General features: G+C 38.0%; 1 non-coding gene across 1 annotated transcript; it reads left to right on the top strand.

Annotated features, from left to right (window-relative positions):
• Positions 1-14,407: 14,407 nt before the first annotated feature.
• Positions 14,408-14,492, top strand: TRNAR-UCG (transfer RNA arginine (anticodon UCG)). The gene has a single exon. It is a non-coding gene; the product is annotated as a tRNA-Arg (tRNA).
• Positions 14,493-23,273: the final 8,781 nt, after the last annotated feature.

Here is a 23,273-nt window from a genome sequence, read left to right as displayed (position 1 = left end):
GCATGTAGAAACAGCTATTCAGAGGGTGCTTGACATCAGTTTTCTCTTTTCGATTTTTCTCTCCTCCTGGAAAAAGTGTTGGGAGAATTCTTAAGCAGCTTGAAATGATCTTATTCCAATATTTACCAATCAAATGCTTTACCATGGATAACGTGTTAACCGAGACTCTAGCGGGATATATTATGGGATTTGGAGATCTTATCCTAAAACAAACTTCTTCTCAAAAGATGAGCTTCTGCATGATTTGATAATATGCTCCCTCCTTCACTGTAGAAGAATCCAAAGACGAATGTAAACAGAGGTAAAAATGAAGAGTCATTTAAGGCAGAGAAAAGCCAAATGACCAGCTTCTGTGTCGGGAAGATTGAGTTTCCTGCTGTTCAAGAAAAAGACTGTTTTTACCATAGTAATGGTGCCCAAATCCATTAAATGTCTTTTTAAAAAATGTTTTAAATGTTTATCTATTTTTGAGAGAGAGAGACAGAATGTGAGGTGGGGAGGGGCAGAGAGAGAGGAGACACAATCGGAAGCAGGCTTTAGGCCCTGAGCTGTGAGCACAGAGCCTGATGCGGGGCTCAAACTTACAAACCACTAGATCATGACCTGAGAGGAAATTGGACGCTGAACCAACTGAGCCGCCCACGTGCCCCAAAATGTCTTCTAATCGAGGGACCTTTGTATTCCATCTGTATCCTTGTGTGTTCTGTAGAGAAGGTTTCTCAACCTCAGCACTACTGACGTTTTGGGAAGGATAATGCTTAGCACCACAGGGAGCTGTCCCATGCATTGTAAGATGCTTAACCACATCCCTGGCTCTTTATCCAACTGGTACCAGTATCACCCTACATCCATGTGATGACCACCGAATAGATCTTTAGGAGAGGCCAAATGTCCCTGGGGACAAAAGACCTCCTGGTTGAGAAAAATGGTTTTTGAGAAGTCCTCCTGGTTGAGAAAAGTGGTTTTTAGAGGACATTGGAAGATGGTTGCCCAGCCAAACCTCAGTTTCTTTGTGGGAAAATGCCTCTGGCCATCAAGATAAATTCGTGTGCCGATTCTCCCATTACAGAAGCTGGGGGGGATCCGTGAAGGATCAATGAGCCAGATCCTCAGACTCGTGGCCTCAGCAGGTCCCAGCGAAGGTGTATGAGCTAAACTTAGCCAGTTAGGTTCTTTGCTAGACTCCAAAGCTTCATTAGAGGAATGCGGTTCATGAATTGGTTGAGTCATTCCAGTGGCAAGTTCCCAGGCAAGACCGTTGAGCCATGACTCTTACTGATACCTTCTTCCTGTCTGTTCCACATCTGGTCTAATGGCCTTCTCTCCCAACCTGTAATAACCCTCATCTTAGTCTTTAAACAAATTAGCCAGAGTTACAAGGCCACTTGCAACCAAAGACCTTTGCTACAGCAGATTCCTTACATTCATTTCCTTATTAAATCTTTGAAAAGCAACGAATTGGTGAAAAACAAAATCAAGGAAAAATAGAAAATCAAAGAATTTAAAATTTGTTTTAAACAATGTAACTAACTAAATATTATTATACTCAAACAATTAAACATTAAATGATATTGGGATGCCTGGGTGGCTCAGTCAGTTGAGTCGCACTTTTGATTTTAGTTCAGGTCCTGATCTCACGGATCGTGAGTTCGAGTCCTGCTTCAGGCTCTGTGCTGACAATGCAGAGGCTGCTTAGGGTTCTCTCTCTCCTCTCTCTTTGCCCCTCCTACATGTTCACTCGTTCTCATTCTCTCTCTCTCTCTCTCTTCTCTCAAAAATAAATAAACTTAAAAAAATTAAGTCACATTTATTGCTTGTCAATTGCGTGCCAGTATTCTACTGTGTCCTTATGATACAAACTTTACTCTTGCTCGCCTCAAATAAATTTCCTCTTTGATTTAGTTATTTCAAACAAACAAAAATATTACAACCTGACATTAATGACAGTAACTGTTTACTTCAGGGATACTCAAACGTTCAGTAGCAAAACCCAAATTTCAAACAAAGTCTATTGCTCAATCTCAATATAAAGATGAACAAAATAGCATTCTATTAGTACCTTTTTTTGACTTCTATATAATGCTCTATATAAGTATAAAGCTTAGCTTTATAATGTTTATTCATTTTTGAGAGAGAGGTAGAGTGCACACAAGCAGGGGAGGGGCAGAGAGAGAGGGAGACACAGAATCAGAAGCAGGCTCCAGGCTCTGAGCTGTGAGCATAGAGCCCCGACTTGGGGCTTGAACTCAGGAACCATGAGATCATGACCTGAGCCGAAGTCAGATGCTCCACCAACTGAGCCACCCAGGCTCTCCTTTATGCTTTATACTTAACGTTTAACTCAACCTATGAGAACACTAAGCTATGTTGGCCATGATGATATTTTCAAATTTTAAATATAAAAAAAAAATACTTAGACACCTCAGGGGAGCCTGGGTGGCTCAGTCAGTTAAGCGTCAGACTCTTGATTTCGTCTCGGCTCATGATCTTGCAGTTCATGGGATGGAGCCCCACATCCAGCTCCGTGCTGACAGCACAGACCCTGCTTGAGATTCTCCCCCTCTCTCTCTGCCCCTCCCCCCCGGATAAATAAATAAACATTAAAAAAATACTTAGAGACATCAGTTTGTCTCAGCATCCAAATTCTATCTGCCTTGAAATTCTCAATTTGTTCACCAATAAATTAATTTCTCCCTATAGATCATTTCTTTTTTTTATGCCAGCTATCAATTTATTGTCTGGATTAGCCCCAAATCCAACCTTCAGTACGAGCCCTGCAATCATGGAACTGGACCCTGTGCACGCTTCTCCTTTGCCCACTGACACAATGTTGAGCTTTGTTAATAGAGGCACCCGGAGAGACACCGGAGGAGAGAGCCTTTTCTCTTCCTTTTTGCAGCGTGCTCTCTCAGGAGGCTCCTGCAAAATGCACGACTGCTATAGTGGCCTGCTTCCGCAGTGCAAGCAGCTTCGGCCGCAGGTGGCTTCCCTAGCTCTGGTTCCTGCCGCATTTGACATCAGGCAGCCAGGAGTATGTGCACCTCCGTGAAGACAGCGTCCCTCTAACCCCTCTCAGATGGCTTCCCAGAAAATGCTGACATGACACCATCCCATGGACAGCTCACCCAGACACCCCGCAGAGATTTCTAGAATCCTGCAGAATCCTCGGCAAACTTCTCCACTAGGTCACATGAGCCATGACCCAGTTCTCTTGGACGAGGTCTGAATCCTAGCCCTGGGGGCAAGGGGACCTCTTCCTCATTCACTGCTTCAGCCCAGGAGGCAGGAGGTGCTTTGTCTCTTGGCTATTCCTGTGTTTTTTACAATCTCTTTATCCCTGGCTAGCCAATCCTCTGTTATGATAATTCCATGATAAAGTTTAAGTCCTTTATGTTAATGTTTTCATTTTCAAATCACTGGGTGGTTTCTGTCTGCTGACTGAAGCCCATATATCATTTTTTCTCTGTTTTTAATCACTAACGCCCTTGTCTGACAGTTCCAACATGTCAAACATGTATGAGTTTTTTTCTATTGATTTTTAACATTTTGACTGTAAGTCACAGTTTCTGTTTTTTCAAATGTCTAGTAAACGTTTTATTGTATCATGGATATTGTAGGTAATACTTTGTAGATTCTAGATTCTCTTCTGAGGGATGATGACTTTTGTTCTATAAGGTACTTAAATTATGGGAAGAGAACCTTGATGTTGTGAAGGCTTGGTTTGCAATTCTGTCATTGTAGAACTATTTAATTTATTCATTTTTATTGAAAATATTTGACATATAACATTGTGTAAATTTAAGTTGTGCAACATGTTAATTTGATATACTTTTATATTGTGATGTGATTGCTCTTGTCGCCATATTTAGCAATTCTGTCACATTATGTCTTTATACTTTCTGTTTAGTGGTTGGAATAAGTAAGTTTCAGTCTCTTAGCAAGTTTGATGATTGTACTATAATATTGTTGTCTATATTAGGAATATTTCATTTTTATACTTAGTTGTTGGGTATATCTCTTAGTCCTAGGACTTTTTTCTTAACTGTTAAGGCATGCCTATTTTGAATAGAAAACAAGGATGTTTATTAAGACCCTGTAATTTGGCAAAACTTGAACTAAAAGCTCTATCTCCCCAGCACTGGGCAACAGATAACATCTGCTAAGTTAACATTATAATTGTTTATTCATAGCTTCCTTGGAGTTCCATTCCACAGGTGGACATTTTAGAAGTCAGCAAATGATTTAAAGATAAGGGTGGCTTTATGTAGAATTGGGAGCTTCCTCCCTGTGCCTCAATCCTTTCTGCCTGCCCCCCCCCACCCAATTTCTAGCCACACTGGCATCCCCAAGCTCTTATCTCTAACTCCCCAGGTTTTTTCCTGATTTTTATCTCCCATTTATAGAATGGACCAGAATTCCACGAGATAGAGGCCATATAAATGTTTATCTAACCCTGTAGAATCCCTTGTTTCAAGGTTTTATCTTCTGTTTATACCTACCATTTTTTTTTTTTTGCTCTCTTGTGCTATTTCAATAACCTATTGCTGTGTATGAACACACGCCAGAACCTAGTGGTTTCTAACACAAATTGTTCATTTAGCTCTCCGTTCTTTCTGTTGGCTGGATGGTTTTTATCTGAGCTGACTTGGCTTATTTGCGCTGGGCTCACTAACGCACCTGCAACCAGCTGGAGGACAAAATGGTGTCTCAATGGTCCATGATAGCCTCACTCCTATTTGGCTAGTGGTTGTTGGCTGTCAAAAGGGGGCACATGGGCCATATAGTTTTCATCCACCAGGCTAAGTTGGGTTTCTTCTTGGTCATGGATTTTCAAAATAGCAAAAGCAGAAGTCTCAATGAACGAGTGGCATATTTTTAATGTTTCATTGGCCAAAGCAAGTCTCATGGCCAATCCAGGTTCAATGGGCTTCAGATTGAATAGATCCCACCTCCACATCTCACTGCAAGGGTATGGAGGCAACAGGGGAGGAATAGGTAGCCTCTTATGCATTCTATCACAAGTTTCTTCAAACTGTTTATAAAAAATCATCTGAAGTTTGGAGTTATTTTTGGTCTAATATATGCTGCTTCACTATTGCCGAACCTGTACTTTCTGGGTCTTTAAGAGAATGTGGAAGCCATATGTCATTCATGTCATGTGATCTGTTGCAAATTTGCTTACACACTTTATATGGTCTTGTATAAGCTATTAAACTAAAAGAGAATGTAACACTAAACCAATCCCAATTATGCCTGCTATATGGAGAACATCTTCTATACAAGAGATTTTTTCCTCACAGCGAAGCCTGATTCAAAGTTCCTACAATGCAAGACATGCTTTGATGTGTGATTCTTAATAAAAGGTAGTTTAGAGAGATTAGAATTATTTCCAATTTTGCATAAGGTCAGAATTTTTGTGTAATTGCATAATTCAGATTCTGATAAAATATAACCGTGGTGCATATTCACAGATATAACAAAAGTAGCCTTACTCCCAGGACCGCATAAAATAAATTAATCTGACAATATGAGTTAGCACATTTTGGGGTTATAGTGTTATCGCCTGGTATATCACCTGGTAATATTTGATGGGGCAGAATAATTTATTACAGTCTTAAAAATAATTTAATCATATTTTACTAAAATTCAAATAAAACATTTGCACAGTCCTTGAATAATACCTGTACTAAAAGGAACATAGTTCCTTAAATATTGCTTCATATGTGGCTTCTGCCGCAAGACCATAGATGTCTTGAGAGCAGAAACCCTGTCTTATTATTGTATCCTAAACTCCTAGAAAGTAATGATCCTCAATATTTTCTTTAACTGAAGTTTAATCAAATAATAAAACATTAATTTGGCTAGTGGCAAGATAAGTTTTGGTCCTGAATGGTGATTATTTTACAGCAAGTTCTGTATGTTAGGCACCATAAATTGCATCACAATAAATATTATTGAGTCCATATTATGGACCCGTGTGCTATGAGAAGTCTACTGGATACTAAATAGGAATATTGAATAGTTTTTGTAAGCATGCAGCTCACAGTATTGAAGTGGTAATAAATATAATAGTAAAATCGCTGTGAACACATGCATTGTTGTTGAGAGGTCAATTTAGAAAAATCCACCCTCTGCTGTGTTTCTCCTTTGCTGTCACACTATTGCCAATCTCAAAACCCTTCTCACACGGCTATATGGGGTTTTTCCCCACACCAAGCAATTTTGTGACACCAGCTAGGTGTCCTGCAATGTAACTAAATTCTGACGTTTTCTACGTGGAGACAGCATCGGGTCCTACAGGTTACGGGCTCAGTCCTAAGAGACCGATGTCCACCTCGCCTGCCAATTGTGAGTAGTAGATCTCCGTGTTGGCCATAACTTCTGTCCAACCTGGCTACAAATCGGGGCTTCCCATGACCCCTCTTTGGTTTGATTAATTTGCTAGAGGAGCTCACAGAGCTCATGGAAACACTTTCAGTTGCCAGTCTATACAAGAATGTGATAAAAAACATAGATGAAGATAAAAGATCTCAGATGAAGAGTTGCATGGGGTGAGGTCTGAGGGACCCAAGTGCAGGAGCTTCTGTCCTTAGGGAGTTGGGGTATGTCATTCTTCTGCTATGTGGATGTGTTCACCAACCTGGAAGCTTTCCACACCCCGCAGCATTGGGATTTTATGGGGCTTTCTCATGTAGGAATGATCAATTATTAACTCAATTTGCAGCCCCTTTCCCCTTTCTGGAGAGTAGGGAGTGAGGCGAAAATTCCAAAGTGCTGATCATGGCTGGGTCTTTCTGGAGACTCCAGGGTCACCTTATTAGAACAAAACATGCTTCTAGTGCTCTCATTTAGAAAATTATAAGGGTTTTAGAAGCTCTGTGCCAGGAACAGGAGGCAGAGACCAATATATATATTTTCTGTTATCTCACAAATGTAAAATGGTGCAGCCACCTGGAAAGCAGTTTGGCAATTTCTTAAAATGTTGAGTCTTTTAAGATGAGTATCCACCCGAGAGAAGTGAAAACATATGTCTACACACAGACCATATGATAAATTGAGAATGTCAGTAGCATTATTCATGATAGCCAAAAAGTGGAAACAACCCAAATGTCCATCAACTGGTGAATGGCTAAACAAAATATGATATGTCCTTGCAATGAGATAACATTCAACAATTAAAAGGAACCAAGTACTGATACATTCTGCAGCCGGAATACATGGATAAATACATCCATGCATGTACCTCTAGAACATGATGCTAAGTGAAAGAAAACAAACACAAAAGACCACATGTTGCACGATCCCATTTGTATAACATGTCCAGTAAAAGGCAAATTTGTACGGACAGCAGATTAGTAGTTGCCCGGGGCTGGGATTGGGAACAGAAGTGTCTGCAAATGAGCACAAAGTTACTTTCTGGGGTAATGGAAATATCCCTAAATTCGATGCTGGTAATAGCTGCACAATTCTGTAATTTTTTAAACAACTACTGAATCGCACACTCAAAATGAGTAAATTTTATGGCTTGTAAATTATACCGCGATAATGCTGTTTTTTTTAAAAAAATCCTCATTCGTAGGATGTAATATATTTTGGGTCAGAGAAGGCATGCTGGAATAGGTGGCCTGAAGTACATCTAAAAGGTGATAAAAATTCGCTACTTTCAAATAGCGAATTCTGTGGTTGATCGGTAGCCTAACAAAAGGCTACCACTGGGATGAAAAACAGCCTGATGCATGTTGAGTGGGCCTGCTATGTGTGTAGCGTCTATGGTAATTTCTGTTTCAGTAAAATAGGCAGTCGTAAGAGATGAAGCTAGAGATGTCAGAACTAGCTAGAACGTGGAGGGCCTTGTGTGTCATATTTTAAAAGTGGGCTCTTCTTCTGTACGTGATCAGGATATTTTGAAAGTTTGAAGCCATTATTGTCACCTAATTGGCTTTAGTTTTCGGATGAACCACATGGCAGCTCCTCGTTGCCATGGGGATGGTCATGGAGATTGAGGGAAGCAAGGATTGTATGGGGAGGGCATTGCTGGTGCCAGGGCACCAATTAAGAAGCTGGTAAGGGGCACCTGAGTAGCTCGATGGGTTAAGCGTCTGACTTTGGCTCAGGTCGTGATCTCATGCTTTGTGGGTTTGAGCCCCATGTCAGGGTCTCTGCTGTGAGCACAGACCTCGCTTCAGATCCTCTGTCCCTCCTTCTCTCTCTGCCCCTCCCCCACTTGCACATGTTCTCTCTCTCTCTCTCAAAAAAAAAAAAAAACCAGTAAAAAGAAGCTGATAAAATATTGAAGATGAGAGATAAAGATGATTGTAGGTAGGTTAGTTGGAATAAGAATGGAAGACAAACCCTTTTTCTGTGAAATTTGCAGGGAGTGGTGATTGCATATGGGAAGTTAAGAGCAAGGGGAGAATCATGAAAGAATTCTAAGATTTTGGCCTCAGTGAGTAGATAAATGATGATTCCAGTAGCTGGAAAGGAGAATCCAGGAGAGATTATTTAAGAGGAAAGATAATATGTCATGACCTCTGGCCATCCTGGTGGCAATATTTCAGCAGGCCATTGGGACTGGATAAGAGACTGGATACAGGCCTGTATTTGAGCTTCATTAACATGGCAGCTGAAACTATGGGAGTGGACTATTGAGCCAGAGTCAACATGTAGATTGGAAAGAACTGTAGGTAAAGAATGGGATCCCAGTGACCATGAAGGATGAAAACCAGAAAATTATTTTGTCTGGTGCTGTTCAGCCTGGATATCCCAATGCGCTGAGTAAGCTGAACTCTTGTCTTCCTAACACACTTTTACCAGAATTCATCAATTTTTTATCTCTTTAGTATGGGGTAGACTTGGCAAGGTATTAAACATGGCCAGCAGGAATGATGGAGAAATATTCTAAACCATCTTCTGGATGTATGGTCTGTCCAGGTTACCTGCTAGTTGATAAGGAGACATCTGAAGATAAACCAACTACTTATAGTATCTTAAATACTGTGAGTCGACAAACAATTTGCCAATGAATTGAAAGTGATGTATTTCTGTCTTTCCTATTTCAAAGAAATTATCCATATCACTCACTAATTCAACTACAATAGAGCATCAAAATAATATTTTAATAGCAATTTAAAGTTGTCCAGTGATAAGCACAGATTCCAAAGAAAGGCGATGAAATACAAAATCATTCTTCCCCTCTCTTATGGTTGGTATTTATTGCTAATTCACTGGACATTTAAAAAAAATTGTCTTGTAGATTCCTAGAATTGTAAGAAGTCATCCCATTTCACTTTCCTCAATTTAATTAGCAGAATGTTTGTACCAATGTCTGCTCCCTGACGGAGGAGTCCCTATATGTATGTGGCTTTGGATTGGTGACTTTTACAGAATGTTGCAGGTGGAAGGAAACTTGGAATGAATCTTTATTTGCTCCTCACTGATAGATCATGGACCAAGGGTTCCCTCAATCATGTTTTATTGGGCTCATTTGCCCAAATTTCATTGTAACTTTGGTTAGTGGTAAATTTCTTTTAAAGGAAGATTTATCATAAAAACCTGGATTTTCTAGCTGTTCTTATAAAAACAACTGGAAAATTGTACAGTGCTGGGGCCCATTTTCACATGTTAGCAGTCAGCTAGGACTGAGTAGAGGCTGATGTCTTTTGATGGGGCACATGCTTTCTAGGTGCCAGAGTCACATCCCCAGTTACTGCTGGCCAATTTACTAAATTACTTTTTTTTAACCAAAAAAATAAAATAAAATTCAGTGTTATTCAACCATAATTTCTCACCAGCCATAATTTATTTTTAGTTATTACTGGATTGGTCTGCAGATACACACGAAGACTATTTTTAAAAGTGATTTTAAACTATTTCTGTTGAGCATGCTATCTGAGCATACTTTTGCCCAACCAGTTCGATGCCAGAGGAAACTAATTTGTGTTGTCACTTGTATGATAATTATTGCATTTACAAGACAATTTGAGACTCAATCTGGTACTATTTTCTTTTTAGTGTGTAGAAATCGCATAATTTACTATTCATTATATATAGCTGTTATAGGAAGTATGTGAACATTTTGGGATAAAAATTTTTAAAATACAGCAACTCGGCATGTCTATTAAGGCGATTCAGGCTTGAAAAGCTCTAAGCGTTCATGCCAACATCTGTCTAATCCAGAAAGCTAGTCTGGTCTGGTGATAGTGGCAAGAGCTTGCATTTGAGCACTCTACTGTGGGATTCTGGGCAGCTTCCTGCTCGAGTTATCCTTCTGAGTGATGTAGAAGTTGGCAGAGATGAAGCACCATTGGGATGCAGGCTGAAAACAGATGTTGTGACATCTTACCCCTTTAATTTTTAGAGTCTGTTATTTGCCTGGGTTGCTAAAACTGGTGTTGGTAAATTGAGACTGTTTATCTAGAATTTAAGTCACAAATCTGTGCAGTGATTCATATAGGGAAAATTCCCAGCAACTTGGGACGTAGTCTGGGACAGCTGGATGGAGAAATGTCAGCAGCTGTGCAAAACACCTGAGCTTCATACAGGCATAAGACCGAACAGAGCCCAGGATCATCTCCGCAGGTAAAAACTAAATGGTGGGCATGAAAGAGGCAGTGTGAATTACCAGAAATTATCCAGCATGATGGACAAGTAGTCTTCTTTCTTCAAAGGCATCTTTTCTTTCTTTTCCCTTCTGAGAAATGATACTTTTTTTTTTTATAGAACAACAAAGGTAATCATGCCATGGTAAGTAGAATGTTGAAGCAGAGATGTAATTGGAGGTTGAGTCATTGAGGCATAGGTCAATGTCAGCTTGATTAGCAGGTCAGGAACCTAGTATTAATAAGGGTTCAAAAGGAAATTTAGGGTCCAAGAAATATAAGATCCAAATAGGAGAAGGGTCCAGAGGAGCACATCTACTCATCTTTTGGCCGTGGCAGGCATTGCCAATCAATTGGACATTCTTCTTCTGAGCCTAGATATGGCATACTTCTCAATCCCATCCTTCCGATAGCTGCATGCTTTAGCTCAGAGGCAGAAGCCTACATATTCTCCTACTTACCAGCTCAAGATACCTAGTTCACTTTTCCAGAAAGATCAGAATGGAATGAATATAAAGGCTGCAGTTGAGTCACGGTGTTATGTATTGCTTTAGCACCAACCATGGGTAGGCAGAATTTTTTCTTAAACTCTGCTGAGGTAGGGCCTCCAGATGAAAAGGAAGAGAACATTTTCTTCTAACTCAGTTTCTTTGAACAACAGTTGCTGTCACTTTCAGTAAAATGACTCATTTTACTGAAGGAGATTTTTTTTTTTTTTTGGTTGTAAATTATCCCACTGACTTACATTACCTGGAAAGGTATCTATTTCCTTATTCATGTCAAATTACATGAACATAGCTGAATCTCATTTATTATTTCAGTAGAAGGTACTTTTGTGTGTTCTGGGAAGCTAAGAATATGTTGTTCTTAATAAAACCCCATTACCTATGGGGAGGATGTGTTACATTCTGGATGGGATGTTCTGTTACAGGCAGGTCCTAGAGCAAATGTTACTGTAGATTATTTACGGACAAGGTTATATTTTGTTCCTTCTGTCTTTCACCAGTGAGCTTGTGACTCTCAGAGATATTCACCCTTTATCATCATATTCATTTGTTCTTTCGTGAATTTTAACATTACCCATTTATATTCAGGCCTCTGTTTGAGTATAACCAAATATGTCTTGATCTTGTCAGGTTCTCCTCCGTATTTCTGCTGTAGCCATTATGAGTCTTTCGTTGCTGTGTTATAGCTTTAAAGATACCTATCAGCCGCATAAGACATTTTGTCTAATATGACCTGATCCTCTTTAAGGGCTTTCTTTATATTTCTTCCTCTTTAGGGAAGAGTAGTATACAAAATGGCCAAGAGCATGCATGAATAGTTATGTTGTTAAAATCTTAGTGGAGTGCCATGAATGTAACCTTACGCTCCCATTAGACTTCAGAGAAAGCTTGTATCTTGAACATGGTTTTTGCAACATTTTCTTCCTAAATATCCTATGATTTGTAAGTAAGTGAACACTGCTTCCTATTGTGCTGAACCAACAGCATTTTCTTTATTATTTTTATTTTTTAATAAAATGCCATGTCCCTTAAACAGTTGTGAAAGAAAAATGAAAATCTGATAGGTAGGCAGGCTAATGTAGCATTATTTAAAATGTAATCATCAATAACGATGAATATTAATGCAAGTGTTCTTTTTTTTTTAACATTGGGTGAAGTTTGCTCTTTCTCTCTGTCGAAATAAATGCTGGGGCGCCTGGGTGGCTCAGTCAGTTATGCAACTGACTTCTGCTCAGGTCATGATCTCACGGTTCATGGGTTCGAGCCCTGTGTCAGGCTCTGTGCTGACATATTAGAGCCTGGAGCCTGCTTCAGATTCTGTGTCTCCCTCTCTCTCTCTGTCCCTCCCCTGCTCATTCTCTGTCTCTCTCTGTCTCTTAAAAATAAATAAGCGTTAAAAAAAAAAGAAAGAAAGAAATACTTAAAAATAAATAAATAAATAAACCAGAGCACCTGGGGGGCTCAGTCAGTTTAATGTCTGACTCTTGATGTCGGGTCGCTGTCCTGAGATCAAGCCCCATCTTGGGGTCCGTGCTGAGTGTGGAGCCTGCTTGGGAATTCTCTTTCCCTTTCTCTCTGTCCCTCTCCCTTCTCCAAATAAATAACATTTTTTTTAAAGTATTGGGTGAAGTTTTGTCATTTAACGTAAGCCTTCCATTCTTTTTCTTTTGCTGACAAATCCCAAATTAAAGCTCTGGAAATTCATTCCCATCTGGTTTCAAACTCCCAGGTGATTCTAAAGTACACCTAAATTGCTATCAGCACCTGTAAGCCTCTCAACTGTATAAAATTTTATGCTAAGGAAAGGATTATTAGGATACTAAGTTTCATCATGGCCTGGAGACACCCTCCAGGTGTCTAAACTGTTGGTTTGCTGAACAGAGCATCCATTCTCAATCGCTTCTCTCCTGTGGGCATCCCATATAGGCCCAGACACCTTCTTCGTAGCCAGATATGGGTTTTGAATTGGTATTGGTGTAGAATATGGTATGTGGTATGGAGTAAGGATTTCAGGAAAGCAGTTAAGTTGGTTTGAGGTTGAGTTTGAGATTCTGACAGTGATTCCAGCTAAAAGATCATGGTGGCTTGGGTCAAGGCAACTGCAGTGCAGGTGGGGAGAAGAGATGCACTTGAGGGATACTTAGGAGTTTTACTTGACAGGAATTGAAGACTGTAAATCAAGTTGGCGGCATAAGAAGGTGTCAAGAAGGACTCAGGTTTCTGACTGTAGCAACTCAACGGATAAAGGTTTACTGGGATCTGAAATGTTGATGGAAGAGACCTGGGACTTCCCAGCAATGGAGTGATTGAGATAAGCAGAGGAGTACAGAATTAAAGGAGATACGGCGTCCAGGATGGGATTCTGAAGATGGACAGGAAGAGAAGCTAGGGAAGTCAACAGATTATTGAGGAGAAAAACCAAGAGCATGCAGTGTAACAGTAGCAGAGAGAAAAACAGTATTTTAAAGTGATCAGTGAGGTCAAGAAAAGGACTGAAATGGACCAATGGATTTAATAGCTTGGGAGACTCATAAGATCAGATGAGCTGGAGAGGATTATGCCAAACCTTGATATGTTTATGAATTCATGTGTAAACATAAAGTACTATATAAATGTTAGCTACTTTCCCTCATCAAATCATAAACTCACTGAAGATACAGATACTTTTATTTATTTTGAATCAATAGCACCCACCTCATCTCTTGCCTCAAACCTGTGATTATCAAATATTTGGTGGCATAACGAATGAACACACCATGACACATTAGGACCGTTAGAACACTCTGTAATTTGTTTTAAAAGAATTTCTTTAGAAGTTATTTTTGTCTCTGACTTTACAAACCCAATTTTAATCCACCCCTTTAAACTTCCAATTGGGGAAAGTCTATCCTAGGCCATAAGATTTTCCTGATTTCAGTTATAGTCTCCAGAATTTGGGAATTTATAATTCCAAACAGAGGTGAACTTGAAAATATGAGTTGTGTTTCACTGGCCTCGTCTAGAAATGATGACTTTAAGTTTGGTTGTTACCAGTTTACAAACTTATGTGTCCACTTTAGAGTATTCTTTGCTTTCATGGAGACAAATTCTGTGTTATCAACTGTTCTCATCAGCTTTTTATTCTTTTATGTAAACATTATCAGAATAAAAAATATAAAGATGTTACCCATTATAAAAATACAACACCATATACTTGGTAATTTTATTATTTCAGGGCATTTTATTATGGTCCTAGTTTCTGGACATTACATATGATAAAAAAAGTGTAATAATATTTTCATTATAAGAATATATATGAGGGGCGCCTGGGTGGCTCAGTCGGTTGAGCGTCTGACTTCGGCTCAGGTCATGATCTCACGGTCTGTGGGTTCGAGCCCCGCTTCGGGCTCTGTGCGGACAGCTCAGAGCCTGGAGCCTGTTTCGGATTCTATGCCTCCCTCTTCCTCTGACCCTCCCCTGTTCATGCTCTCTCTCTCTCTGTCTCAAAAATAAATAAATGTTAAAAAAAATTAAAAAAAAAGAATATATATGATAGCATTAGTGGAAAATATGTAACAGGATAAAAAAATACAGATACTCATTCTGTTCTTTGTATTCTAGTACAGATGCTTTTAGTTGTTTTTTTTTTCAAAATATTTATGTCATAAAAAATTCCACTATGCTTCGCAACCTATTTTATAAATGTATTTAACTCATTTTTTCTTGGTCATTACGTTGAGACCATTTTCCAAGCCAAGTGATCTTCTGTGAAACACAACACAGCACACACACACACACACACACACGCACACACACACACACATGCACACACAAAGTCTATTGCATGGGTGAATCCAAACTCAGTTAAAGAGCTTCCAATAGTTAGACATTTAGATAATTTCCTATTTTTCAATATTATAAACAACATTTCTGGGCATGTTTTTAAAGCTAAATCTTTGTATACAGCTTTGATTTTATCTCAGAATACATTTCTGGAATTAAGACAGCAAAGAATAAAATGTAGACATATATAAGTTACTGATAAGTAATGCAAAATTTGGAAGCATTAAAAATGTCGCATACATACTGAATGTAGAAAAAGTGGGAAAAGAATAAAATAAGAATGGCTTTTAATCTCACTCACCTGAAATGGAATTTATTGTATAATCTTATAGATTGTGTTTATTAAACGTGTCAAACTCTCTTCCTATCTTCATTTTTTGGTAGCTAATGTATCTTTCTTGACATATTATATAGCATAGCACATAACTTATAGCATATAATATGTTATATGATATATAATATGTGATATGTGATGTATAATATATAATGGCCTCACTAATGATTTGTCATTTTCTATACTGAGATCCTACACACTGATCCTTTGTTCATTTTCATTTTTATTTTTATTTTTATTTTGAGAGAGAGTGCAGCATGAGCAGGGGAGGGGCAAAGAGAGAGGGAGAGAGAGAATCCAAAGCAGGCCCCGTGCTCTCCGCGCAGAGCCCAATGTGGGGCTCCAGTCTCCAAACCACAAGATCATGACCTGAGCTGAAGCCAAGAGTCGGATGCTTAACCGACTGAGCCACTCAGGTGTCCCCATTTATTTATTTATTTATAAAAATTTTTTTAACGTTTATTCATTTTTGAGACAGAGAGAGACAGAGCATGAATGGGGGAAGGTCAGAGAGAGAGGGAGACACAGAATCTGAAACAGGCTCCAGGCTCTGAGCTGTCAGCCCAGAGCCCAACGCGGGGCTCGAACTCACGGACCGCGAGATCGTGACCTGAGCCGAAGTCGGACGCCCAACTGACTGAGCCACCCAGGCGCCCCCCCATTTTTATTTTTAAACGTGATTTCATGTTCCCTTCTTTATCATGGTAGGTGGGTCATTTTATTTACTCTAGATAAATATTGCTACTACATAAGTAAGCTATTGATTCCAAATATTTCATTTGTAACAGGTCAATGTACTAAACTCTCTTAAAACTTTCAATGATTTTTTCAGATAGTTTTTGTGGATTATCTAGACAAAATAACTTTCCCTTCTTAAAAAAATAGGGTAATTTACTTTCATCATCTCTGAGGTATATTATTTTTCCTTCTGTCCTGCCTTCTCTCAGTTCATCCTTCCTTCCTCCCTTCCTTCTTTCCTTTCTTTCTTCCTTTTTGTCTATTGCTTTGATTACAGTTTGATGAAGAATATAATGTGCTGATTATGATTATGCCTGTTTTCTCCGTTAGTTCTAAGGGGTAATGTCTGTTGCATTTTCATTAAGTGCCAGGTGAGATTGACTGAGAGAGTTTAAGATTTTTTTTATAGTTTAACCACGGTGTCTGCAGTGCATCTGGCATTAATATACTAATATTTAATTTATAATTTGGTTCTAAGTTTCTAAGTGAGATAGGACTATGAGTTTGTGTGTGTGTGTGTGCGTGCACACACGAGCATCTGTGTGCATGCATGTGTGTACTATTTCAGATTTGGCGATATAGAAATATGAGCCTTCCTAGTTGAATTGGAAAATGTGTAATTTTCTCCTGGGCTTTAAAAAAGTTTAAACAACCTGGAACTTACTTTTTTTAGAGTGTGAATGTACCGTTCATGCTTTGACCCTTGTCCAAGCACCTCCATAATCTCTTGTCTGGACTGGCTTGATGTTCCAGGTTCCACCCCTACCTTCCCTTTGGTATGGTGTTTAGCAAGCAGCCAGAATGAACCTTATATTTGTCAGCACATGTCCCTTCTCTGCTGAGAACTCTCCAGAACTTCCTGTGACACCCTTAAGACTATAACCCAGCCTCACTCACCCTTCTCTGCTCCTCGCCCCTCGCTCTCCCCAGCCCTTTGGAGTTCTCTTTGTTGTTTCTACAATGAAACAGAATACATCCCAGATCTCCCCCAGCTGTCTTCCTCCGCTTCCTTCTTGGATTCTACTATGATCTCTTATCAGAAGCGCTTTCCCGGCACACTAAGAACCCCACCGCCACCCCCATTTGTTTATTATACACCAGGCACTCTTCTAAAGATTTCCCATATTAACTCACTGAATCTTCACCATGACACTGTGGGGTAAAAAGTATGAATCCCACTTTATAGACGAGAAGCATGAGGCACAGTGCTTGTGGTAACCTATGCACGTTCACGACAGCTGCTTGCTTCGGTGGTGGGGATCCCAGCTGGGCAGACAGATGCCCCCACGGCCACTCATCCTTTCTACAACACCCAGTCCTTGCCCTGATTTGTCCCCATGTCATACTTTACCACCACCGGCTATCCTAGATCTCTTCAGCAGTTACCTTGTTAGGACTGGGGATTTGCCCACAGATGGATTCCTGCTGGATTCTTCCTTGGGCCCTAGAGCAACATCTGGCAAGTCACAGGCTCCCAATAATACACATATTTTTCAGAAATAAATTCACTCAAAGAATCAGGAAAATAGGGGTGCCTGGGTGGCTCAGTCGGTTAAGCATCCAACTTCCGCTCAGGTCATGATCTTGCGGTTTGTGGGTTCAAGCCCCGTGTTGGGCTCTGTGCTGACAACTCAGAGCCTGGAGCCTGCTTCCGATTCTGTGTCTGCCTCTTTCTCTGGCCCTCCCTTGCTCACGCTCTGTCTCTCTCAAGAATAAATAAATATTTAAAAAAAAAAAAGAATCAGGAGAATAAGCTAAGTGTAATTTTTTTTTTTTTAGGGAGTAATTCTTTGATAGCTTTTAAAAGCTTTCAGGATAATTCTTTTTTTTCTTTTTATTTATTTTTGAGGGAGAGAGAGAGACACAGATTGTGAGTGAGAGAGAGGCAGAGAGAGAGGGAGACACAAAATCCAAAGCAGGCTTCAGGCTCTGAGCTGTCAGCACAGAGCCCAGAGCAGGGCTCAAACCCACAAACCCTGAGATCACGACCTAAGCCAAAGTCGGACGCTTTACCGACTGAGCTACCCAGGCGCCCCAGGATAATTCTTGTTCTACTGGGCTGTCTACCTCCTGAGTCACTGGTCATTTTTTTTCCCCAGGAAATTAGTGTTCCAGATGCCCTGCTACCAATTGTATCCATAGAAAGCCACCATATTAAATATTCTCTATTCATATGAAAGACAATCTCCCTCATTAGCCTTAATATTGTGCTTTGTGATTTATCTCTTGTTTTTCCTCAACCATTCTGTGAAGGCTGTTGCAAACACACTGAGTTAGTAAGTGTAAACTTGTTCCTACACATAATCAACAGATCCATTGCTTTTTCTGATTTCTTTTTGTCTGCATTCTATTCTTCTGTTGATTCATTTTTTCTTTCATTAATTTCCATTGTCATTATTTTTCACCTTATTTTACTTATCGTCATTCTCCCATATGTAATGATGGAATTAACTGATGCTGAATTGGCCTGCATTGCAGATTGGGGCCACACCCTCTCGGGCTGGTGTTTTGTTCTTTTATTTTCTGAATAACCTCTGGCTGCAATTTTAATTACTTCTTTTACTCAATAGCGAATTAAGCAGTTTTTGTTTTCCCAAAGGCTGATAAACTTTAGATATTTAATCTTTTATATTAGCTGCTGTGTTTGTTGCATGATAATTACATAATATGGCTGACACAATTTATACTTGTGGGGAAATTGCTGAGGCTTTTGCTTAGGGCTACAGAAATGGTAGCAATTCATTATGCTTTTTTCAAGGAAAATATGAAAATAATACATATCATTGTTCTCTTTGGGTTCACACATCAATACGTATGTTTTTCATCTGATGATATTCATTGTATGGTTTATTTCTTATACTAAATTTACTATGATATTAATTATGAGACAAATTATTACTAATAATAAATGTTATGAAAGTTTGGAATATTGACCACTAAATATATAAAATACTGTATATATTGTCTTACTCATTTTTTCTTCAACCCAGTCATGTGTAAACCCATTGATGAGTAAATTTGAGGCTTGGAGTGGCTAATTAATAAAGATTCAAACACAGATCTGGCCGAATTTAAAGATTTTATTTTATTTTATTTTATTTTATTTTATTTTATTTTATTTTACTTTACTTTATTTATTTTATTTTATTTTATTTTACTTTACTTTATTTATTTTATTTTATTTTATTTTACTTTATTTTACTTTACTTTACTTTAATTTTATTTATTTATTTTATTTTATTTTATTTTAGTTAAAAATGTTTTTTAGGGGCGCCTGCGTGGCTCAGTCGGTTAAGTGTCAACTTTAGCTTGGGTCATGATCTCACAGTTCATGGTTTCAAGTCCCGTGTCGGGCAATGTCCTGACAGCTCAGAGCCTGGAGCCTGCTTTGAATTCTGTATCTCCTTCTCTCTCTGCCCCCACTTGCTCACGCTCGCTCTCTTTCTATCAAAAATAAACATTAAAAAAAATCCTTAATTTTGTTTAACGTTCATTTATTTTTGAGAGAGAGAGACAGAGCGTGAGCAGAGGAGGGGCAGAGAGAGGGAGACATAGAATACCAAGTAGGCTCCAGGCTCTGAGCTGTTAGCACAGAGCGTGACGTGGGGCTCGAACCCACAAACCGTGAGATCATGACCTGAAGTCAGATACTTAACAGACTGAGCCACCCAGGTGTCCCTCAATGCCTACAGTTTTAATCATTGTCATATACTGAGAGCATTATCCATCTTGTTTAGTATATATGGGATCAGTTGATAGGTTAATAGATGCTTGTGTACTCCTTAAAAAGGAACTACCCATTTTTGAAGCAATTAATTATTGAAAGCAATATGAATATTTTCCCCATGGCATGAGTTAGTTTATACATTATGTTAAAAATTATATAATATTCCATTTTATTAATGCTCCACAACTTAACCAATCCCTATAATTTATTCATGCTAAATATTTCCAGTATTTTTATTATTATTCACAGCCATTTGATGACAACTTAATAGGTAAGATTTATCCTCATCTAAAACTATTTCCATGCAATAAAATATTAGAAGTGAAAAAGCAGGATCAAAATTCATATACCCTACCCCAAAGACATGGCAGTTGCACTACTAGGTATTTATCCAAAAGATACAAAAATACTGATTCGAAGGGGCACATGCAATCCAATGTTTAAGCAACACTATCAAAAATAGCCAAATTATGGAAAGAGCCCAAAAGTCCATTGACTGATGAACAGGTAAAGAAGAAATGGTATATATCTACAATGGGATATTACTCAGCCATCAAAAAGAATGAAATCTTGCCATTTGTAATGACCTGGATAGAACTAGAGTGTATTATGTTAAGTGAAAAAAGTCAGGCAGAAAAAAGACAAATATATGATTTCACTCATATGTGGAATTTAAGAAGCAAAACAGATGAACGTAAGGAAAGGGAAGGAAAAATAAAATAAGATAAAAACAGAGAGGGAGGCAAATCATAAGAGACTCTTAATGGTAGAGACCGAACTGAGGGTTGCTGGAGGGGTGTTAGGTAGGGGGATGGGCTAAATGGGTGATAGCTATTAAGAAGGGCACTTGTGATGAGCACTGGGTGTCATATGTAAGTGTCGAAGCACAAAATTCTACTCCTGAACCCGTTACAACACGATATATTAACTAACTTGAACTGAAATAAAATCTTGGCAAGAAAAAAAAATTACCAAAAGGAAAATAATTCATATATGTTATGAAGGCCTTGGATCTATATTTTTAAACTTCTATGCTGCCGTGAGACCTTTTTTCTTGCATTTCACTCATTTTTCTGATTTTAAACAGTTTTCAATAATTTTATATGTAAAGCATTATCTTTCTTTCATAGATTAAAATGTTTCCTGGCTCACACTGCCCACTGATATTCAGAGTTGAATGGGGCAATCATTTTCTCATTTATCCAATTTTTGTGTACTCTCCACAGTAAAGATTTGGTGAAGTCCGTGCAAATAGGTTCAGCAGATGTAGGGTTAATATTATCTCTAGGTATTTCACTTGTGTTAGTGTGTTTAAAGGAAATTTGTGGGGCTTTTTCTTCCATCAGCCCTTCCTGGCTATTATTAATAGAGATTATTGCTATTTTGTACTTACTTTTGAGTTCTTCAAGATTATTGAAGCTCCTGTTTTTAAAAAGATTTTTCAGTTGACTCTCCCTTGTGTTTTTATTTTTATCTAGGCTAATACTATCTTCTGTAAATAACAATGATTTTGTCTCATCTTGGTAATCACTGTGCTTAAAATTTTTTGGTGTTGTTCTATAATTGTTTTGACTAGGATTTCAGAACATTATAAATTAGAATGGTGAGAACAGAAATGAGATGCTTATGGCTTAGTCAGAATGCCTCTGTGTTTTGTCTCATTGTACAAGATTGGCTATTGGTTTCATGTGGATTTTCTTTATCTTAAGTAATTTTTAAATTCCTAGTTTACTAATTTGATTTATTATTAGAGATGGATGTTAAATGTTATGAAATGTTCATTTATAGGCTCTGTGGATTATATAGTATGGCTTTCTAATGTCATAAAATAGATTCGTGGATTTCATATTTATGTTTATATATCTAGAGAGAGATGATAATATATGTAATTTCTGTTCTGTTGTGCTGATTCTGTAGACTAATAATTACTCAGAAATATTTTTTTCTGTAGTTATAAAAGAGGTAGTACCTTGATGTATGTGTGTGTGTATACATGTGTTTGAGATTTTTTTCAGATTTTGCTATAAAAGATGTACTATGAATTATGTAATAGGGATCATTCTCTCTATAGGATTTTTTTTCCCTTTTTGTAATGCTGTAAAAAAATAGGTATCTTCTGTCCTTTTACTTAATTCATCCTATAAGCACATCTATACTTGGCATGAAAAAATAAACCCAATAGATTGGGATAGAAAGCCATAAAACATAGACACATATATGTGAACTTTATGTATTACACAGCCTCCATTTCAGGTCCCTGTAGGAATGATGAGCTATTTAATAAATTATGCTGGGTCAATTCTATATAGAAACATATAAAATTGAATCTCGGGCTCACACTAGCCACAGAAATCAATTTCAGGTGGATTTATGCTTTAAATATGAAAGATAATACATTAATTTTTAAAAGAAAACTTAGAAGAATATCTTATAACATTGAAATAGGGAATTTTGAATTATAAATATGACACAAATGAGAAATCATAAAGAAAATATTAATATGTTGAATTACATTAAAGATAGATTTTTACCAAAAAAATATTATGAAGCTGAAAAGACAAACCACATAATGGGAAAAGATATTTTTAAGATCCATAACCAAGTGTTAGCATCTGGAAAATATAAACAGCATCTACAAATCAATGATAAAAAGAAAACTCACTTTGCTAAAGATGTTAGAAAAGTAAACAGGAATGATGAGTAAACAGTAATACATTCTCAAAATCGTTGGTAGTCATGCATGCAAATCAAAACCACAATGAGATACCATTTTACACATATTATATTAGCAAAAATTAAAGAGTCAGACAATATCAAGTGATTTATTTCCTTGGGAGGTCCATAACTACTTTGAAAAGGGAGGTGGCATTATTCAGTGAAGTTAAAGATGTGCACATGTACATTTCAAAATTTCAATTCCTAGGAATATACTTAGAGAGCCTCTCGCGTATTTTCACAAGGAGACACATGGAGGTATATTTAGAGTAGAATTCTCTATAATAGCTAAAAATTTGGAAACAGCCCACATATCTATCTGCAGTAGAACAGATAAATAGAATGGATAGATACATTTTTAAAATTTAGACAATGGAACACTATGGAAGAATGTCAATGAATGAATGTGGGATGAGACTCAAAAACTTTATGTTTATCTGGGTTGTGGGTGGGGATGGAATTCACAGAATTCTTGGAATATAAATCCATTTCTATCAAGGTTACGCATGGCAAAGCTATGGAGTACAATATATTGTTAGAGATGTGTGTGAATATGTTAATACTATTTTTAAAAAGGCAAAGGAAGGATTTTCAAGGGAAATGATATGCAAAAATCACAACAGATATTTCCTCTGAGAACTGGCATTGATGAAAGAGTGTACTGAGGCTTTCAAATCATTTTTCTATTTCTTAAGCTTATTCATGGATAAGTGGGTGTTAATTTTAGTTTTCTTTAAAACTTTCATACATATGAACTGTTCTCTAGAATATATATATCACAGCAATTAAAATATGCAAATGTGCTCTTTTTTCAGCTTAGTTATACGTAACTT

The sequence above is a fragment of the Lynx rufus genome, unplaced genomic scaffold (genome assembly GCF_022079265.1).
Source record: "Lynx rufus isolate CCGP_SWC_20201006 ecotype Redwood Valley unplaced genomic scaffold, mLynRuf1.p SCAF_8, whole genome shotgun sequence".
NCBI lineage: Eukaryota > Metazoa > Chordata > Mammalia > Carnivora > Felidae > Lynx > Lynx rufus.
This window is presented reverse-complemented; position numbering and strand designations above follow the sequence as displayed.